The 6067-nt window shown below is 40.2% G+C and overlaps 1 pseudogene; it reads left to right on the forward strand.

Moving 5' to 3' along the window:
- The first annotated feature begins 458 nt into the window (after positions 1 to 458).
- Positions 459 to 576, forward strand: LOC126250330 (5S ribosomal RNA; annotated as a pseudogene).
- Positions 577 to 6067: the final 5491 nt, after the last annotated feature.

Here is a 6067-nt window from a genome sequence, read left to right on the forward strand (position 1 = left end):
TACGAGGAACCCTTGATCATCAGTGGCTCATTATGGAGTACTTCGTCCGGTTTGTAAGCAGAACTATTTTTGTAACTGTGTTGCACAGCGAATATCTGTGCATCAGTGCAGTTATGTACAGCACTATATCGGTTGTGTGTCGCATCTGTAAAGTAATTATTTTCATTGAACTCATAAATAGCTAAACTGCCCATTGCCTCTTCTTTGTCAAGGCTGGAAGTCTGAACAAGATAGGACACAATTATGAACACAAGAAGGAATAACGAAAACTTATTAACTCAGTAAGCATACGCTACAGTGTATACCAACACAGAGTTGTTTCTTTACAAGATATGATCAAAATTTCGGCCGCAATGATCTTGATAAAGTCTACGACATGCCGAGGGTTGGTTTAAATGTACAGTTCTTTTTTGTTCAAAACACCAGACACTGCATTAAAGTATACATAATCATGTGTGGGCAACGGCCTTGCCACAGTTGATACATCGGTTCCCGTCAGATCACCGAAGTTAAGCGCTGTCGGGCGTGGCCGGCACTTAGATGGGTGACCATCCAGGCCGCCATGCGCTGTTGCCATTTTTCGGGGTGCACTCAGCCTCGTGATGCCAATTGAGGAGCTACTCGACCGAATAGGAGCGGTCAATGAAAACCATCATAACGACTGGGAGAACGGTGTGCTGACCACAAGCCCCTCCTATCCGCATTCTCAGCTGAGGATGACACGGCGGTCGGATGGTCCCGATGGGCCACTTGTGCCCTGAAGACGGAGTGCTAATCATGTGTGAAGACCAGCAGGTATGTTTGCGGGAGCCGTTCGGAGCTACTAAGCATGTACACTTGACAGCACAAGAAATGACCGGTGCTGAAATTTGAGCTTCCTGCCAAGTTATGCTGGAGCCAATCACATAACAGTATGTGGAGCACAGGTCACAAACTTACAGAACACTTCTAACTGTAACTATGATTGATAGAGCAACACCATGTTGACACTCAGCATAAGAACGCACTTTCTAAAAACACACAAAGAAACCTGAGCTGTTTAATTCCTAATGTTGCAGACTTGTCTAAAGCGGTAAGGAGTCAACGACAGATCAGTGTTAAGATATGCCTCGATACTGGTGAAATACCGTTCAGAGTAATCTAAGGTAGAATGACAAAATGCAGATGCGAGACTTAGATTTATTGAAAGAATGCTAAGGAAGTGTAATTCACGCAAGGAGCTGGTGCTTTACATAACTCTCGTTTGATGTGTTCTTCGGTGTTGCTCTTTAATCTGGGGTGGGAATATTACAAAGTTAGATTAACGAAATAGATAAAGAAAATTAAAAGAAGGTTCGTGGAATTCGTCACAGGTTTGTTTAGTCACTGAGAAATTGTCAGCTAAAGGATAGACATATATTGTACATTCCACAGAGACTTGCTTTTAAAATTTGAAGAGCGTATGTACGAGTACATACTTCAAAAACAGTCAAGTTGTAGAGATGCCAACTCTTTGGCACACAGTTCAAGTTTCCGCCGCTGGTCAGTGTTGCAGTCGGGCACTGCTGTTGCACAATGTCATCAATGTCATCATGATGGCGGATGGCGGAAAATCAAAAAATCGTAGGTGGTGGATAGTGGGAAATTTAAAAATTAAAGATAGCGGGTGGTAGGAAATGTCAGAAATTAAATATGTCACATAACTGGAAAATCGGAAACTGAAGATGCGGCTTATCACACTGAAAAATGGAGTAATCGCTTAGTTTATCAAAACAAAAACAAAAATTCACAATCACGATCGGCACACACACAATTATGTAAATGGTGTAACTTTCAGTATTTCAAATTGTTTCACAAGTTGCTCAAATGTATCGGAACAATCCGAATTTCTGTTTGCCCCATATTTATCCAAACAATTACATAAATAGTGTAAAGAATGTAAAATGCATAAAGTGTACTTTACAGGCTGCACATAAGCACTTGAATGGTCTGAATTTCTATTTTTGTGTCATATTTAAGCAACATTTTCGTAGAGGTTGTAAACTGCAGTATTTCAAGGTACTTTACGGAGTGCTCATATAGATACGCAGCGGACGTTGTCATGCTTTCGCCTACCTAGGTTTGGCTACTTTTCAAGGTCACCAACTACCCACTTTCAGCAGCTTTGCAAGATCACCATCCAAAAACACATAGAGTTCATCGTAAACAGGAAAATATATTAGGATTTTTGGCAGGGTAACGAATAAGAAAAGAAATATTCTTGTAGAAAATCTTTATTAATTTCTGCTTATACATTCACATACAGAAAACAAGTCTTTCTTTATGCCCTGTTGAGGCAGATTTGAATTATAAGTTAAATGTTAAGCTGCCAGAGACTTTTTTTTTTTTTTTTGCTGTTGACAATAACGATACCGTATACATTTACATTTAGTGAGGTTACATTTAGTTAGGTTAGGAGGCTTCGGGAAAGTACGGGGTGGGCTGCAATCTCAAAGGGTGCATGGCAAAAACAGGACGTGCTTGGATCAAGGAACAGTCGGAATTGTAGTTGTAAATTGTTGTAGTTGTGCTGGGAAAGTCCCTGAGCTTCAAGCGCTAATAGAAAGCACAGAAGCTGAAATCGTTATAAGTACAAAAAGCTGGCTAAAGCCTGAAATAAGTTCTGCAGAAATTTTTACGAAGCCTCAGACGGTGTTCAGGAAAGATAGATTAGGCAGAATTGGTGGTGGAGTGTTTGTGTCTGTCAGTAGTGGTTTATCTTGTAGTGAAGTCGAAGTAGATACTCCGTGCGAATTGGTATGGGTAGAGGTTATACTTAACAGCCGAACTAAGTTAATGATTGGCTCCTTCTACCGACCCCCAGACTCCGATGATATAGTTGCTGAACAGTTCAGAGAAAATTTGAGTTCCGTAAAAAATAAATACCCCACTCATACGGTTATAGTTGGTGGGGACTTCAACCTTCCCTCGATATGTAGGCAAAAATACTTGTTCAAAACCGGTGGTAGGCAGAAAACATCTTTCGAGAATGTCCTAAATGCTTTCTCCGAAAATTATTTCGAGCAGTTAGTCCACGAACCCACGCGAATTGTAAATGGTTGCGAAAACACACTTGACCTCTTAGCCACAAACAATCCAGAGCTAACAGAGAGCATCATGACTGATACAGGAATTAGTGATCACAAGGTCGTTGTAGCTAGGCTCAATACCGTTTCTTCCAAATCCACCAGAAACAAACGCAAAATAATTTTACTTAAAAAAGTGGATAAAGTGTCACTAGAAGCCTTCCTAAGTGACAATCTCCATTCCTTCCGAACTGACTATGCAAATGTAGACGAGATGTGGCTCAAATTCAAAGATATAGTAGCAACAGCAATTGAGAGATTCATACCTTAAACTGGTAAGAGACGGAACTGATCCCCCATGGTACACAAAACAGGTCCGAACGCTGTTGGAGAGGCAACGGAAAAAGCACGCAAAGTTCATAAGAACGCGAAATCCCTAAGATTGGCTAAAATTTACAGACGCGCGAAATTTGGCACGGCCTTCAATGCGAGATGCCTTTAATAGGTTCCACAACGAAACATTGTCTCGAAATTTGGTAGAAAATCCGAAGAAATTCTGGTCGTATGTAAAGTACACAAGCGGCAAGACGCAGTCAATACCTTCGCTGCGCAGTGCCGATGGTACTGTTACCGACGACTGTGTCGCTAAAGCGGAGTTATTGAACGCAGTTTTCCGAAATTCCTTCACCAGGAAAGACGAATGGAATATTCCAGAATTTGAAACACGAACAGCTGCTAGAATGAGTTTCTTAGAAGTAGATACCTTAGGGGTTGCGAAGCAACTCAAATCGCTTGATACGGGCAAGTCTTCAGGTCCAGATTGTATACCGATTAGGTTCCTTTCAGATTACGCTGATACAATAGCTCCCTACTTAGCAATAATATACAACCGCTCGCTCACCGATAGATCTGTACCTACAGATTGGACAAATGCGCAGGTCGCACCAGTGTTTAAGAAGGATAGTAGGAGTAACCCATCGAACTACAGACGTATATCATTGACGTCGGTTTGCAGTAGGGTCTTGGAGCATATACTGTATTCAAATATTATGAATCACCTCGCATTGAATGATCTATTGATACGTAATCAGCATGGTTTCAGAAAACATCGTTCTTGTGCAACGCAGCTAGCTCTTTATTTGCACGAAGTAATGGCCGCTATCGACAGGGGATCTCAAGTTGATTCCGTATTTCTAGATTTCCGGAAAGATTTTGACACTGTTCCTCACCAGCGACTACTAATCAAGCTGCGGGCCTATGGGGCATCGTCTCAGTTGTGCGACTGGATTCGTGATTTCCTGTCAGGAAGGTCGCAGTTCGTAGTAATAGACGGCAAATCATCGAGTAAAACTGAAGTGATATCAGGTGTTCCCCAGGAAAGCGTCCTGGGACCTCTGCTGTTCCTGATCTATATAAATGACCTGGGTGACAATCTGAGCAGTTCTCTTAGGTTGTTCGCAGATGATGCTGTAATTTACCTTCTAGTAAGGTCATCCGAAGACCAGTATCATTTGCAAAGCGATTTAGAAAAGATTACTGTATGGTGTGGCAGGTGGAAGTTGACGCTAAATAACGAAAAGTGTGAGGTGATCCACATGAGTTCCAAAAGAAATCCGTTGGAATTCGATTACTCGATAAATAGTAAAATTCTCAAGGCTGTAAATTCAACTAAGTACCTGGGTGTTAAAATTACGAACAACTTCAGTTGGAAAGACACTTAGAAGATGCAACAAGTCCACTAATGAGACAGCTTACACTACACTCGTTCGTCCTCTGTTAGAATATTGCTGCGCGGTGTGGGATCCTTACCAGGTGGGATTGACGGAGGACATCGAAAGGGTGCAAAAAAGGGCAGCCCGTTTTGTATTATCACGTAATAGGGGAGAGAGTGTGGCAGATATGATACGCAAGTTGGGATGGAAGTCATTAAAGCAAAGACGTTTTTCGTCGCGGCGAGATCTATTTACGAAATTTCAGTCACCATCTTTCTCTTCCGAATGCGAAAATATTTTGTTGAGCCCAACCTACATAGGTAGGAATGATCATCAAAATAAAATAAGAGAAATCAGAGCTCGAACAGAAAGGTTTAGGTGTTCGTTTTTCCCGCGCTGTTCGGGAGTGGAGTGGTAGAGAGATGTATGATTGTGGTTCGATGAACCCTCTGCCAAGCACTTAAATGTGAATTGCAGAGTAATCATGTAGATGTAGATGTAGACAATATGCCAGTTCTGCTGGACAAATATCTCAGCTTTTTCCAACATCTTGAATTAAGGTTCACTGTACAAGAATTTCTAATGCATAATATGATAGTAGTAGGCTTCCCAGGGCACATGCTACATTTAAAATAGGCATTTAAAACAACTATCCAGAAACAGTAACTTATTATTAAGAACATTACCTATAAACAAAAAGCAATTGTCCATTTCTACAACAGTGTGCACAGTATCTTCAAAATCGAGAACAGACATTGGTTAAATGATGAAGACAGATGTGATGCAATTTCATTGATGTTATTTATTGACAGAGCCACATTAACTTGGAACAAAATCGATAGTAAAAAAATAACTATAAATAGCGGTAGGACAATCAACACTGTATAACATTAAAAACTCCAAAAACGGTGTAGAATGAGCAAAAATTATGTGTCATATTTCAGAACTTACGTAGAAGAAGTGGTCATGCATAAAAAGACTGTTCAAAGAAGTAACTGAAAAGTAAAAACGTTAAATAATTTTGACAGAAAAATTAGTTACAGGTTGGAACATTAAAATTTTAGATGTGTTTATGATTGAGTAGTTAGCTGACAAAATTTTCAACATTAAGTGTTTCATTGTCAACAATTACATGAGCAATAATCAATGAACACATTCTTTGTGTTATTGCAACAATAATGTAATACATGTTAAGGAATATAGTTGAAAATATGGCTACAGAAGTCCTTTCACTCAGTTCAATAATTATCTATCTAAATGAAGAATTGTGTGTGACTATTCCAAGCAACAATTGGAAAAAAATTGGCGTGT

Source organism: Schistocerca nitens, chromosome 3 (genome assembly GCF_023898315.1).
Source record: "Schistocerca nitens isolate TAMUIC-IGC-003100 chromosome 3, iqSchNite1.1, whole genome shotgun sequence".
NCBI lineage: Eukaryota > Metazoa > Arthropoda > Insecta > Orthoptera > Acrididae > Schistocerca > Schistocerca nitens.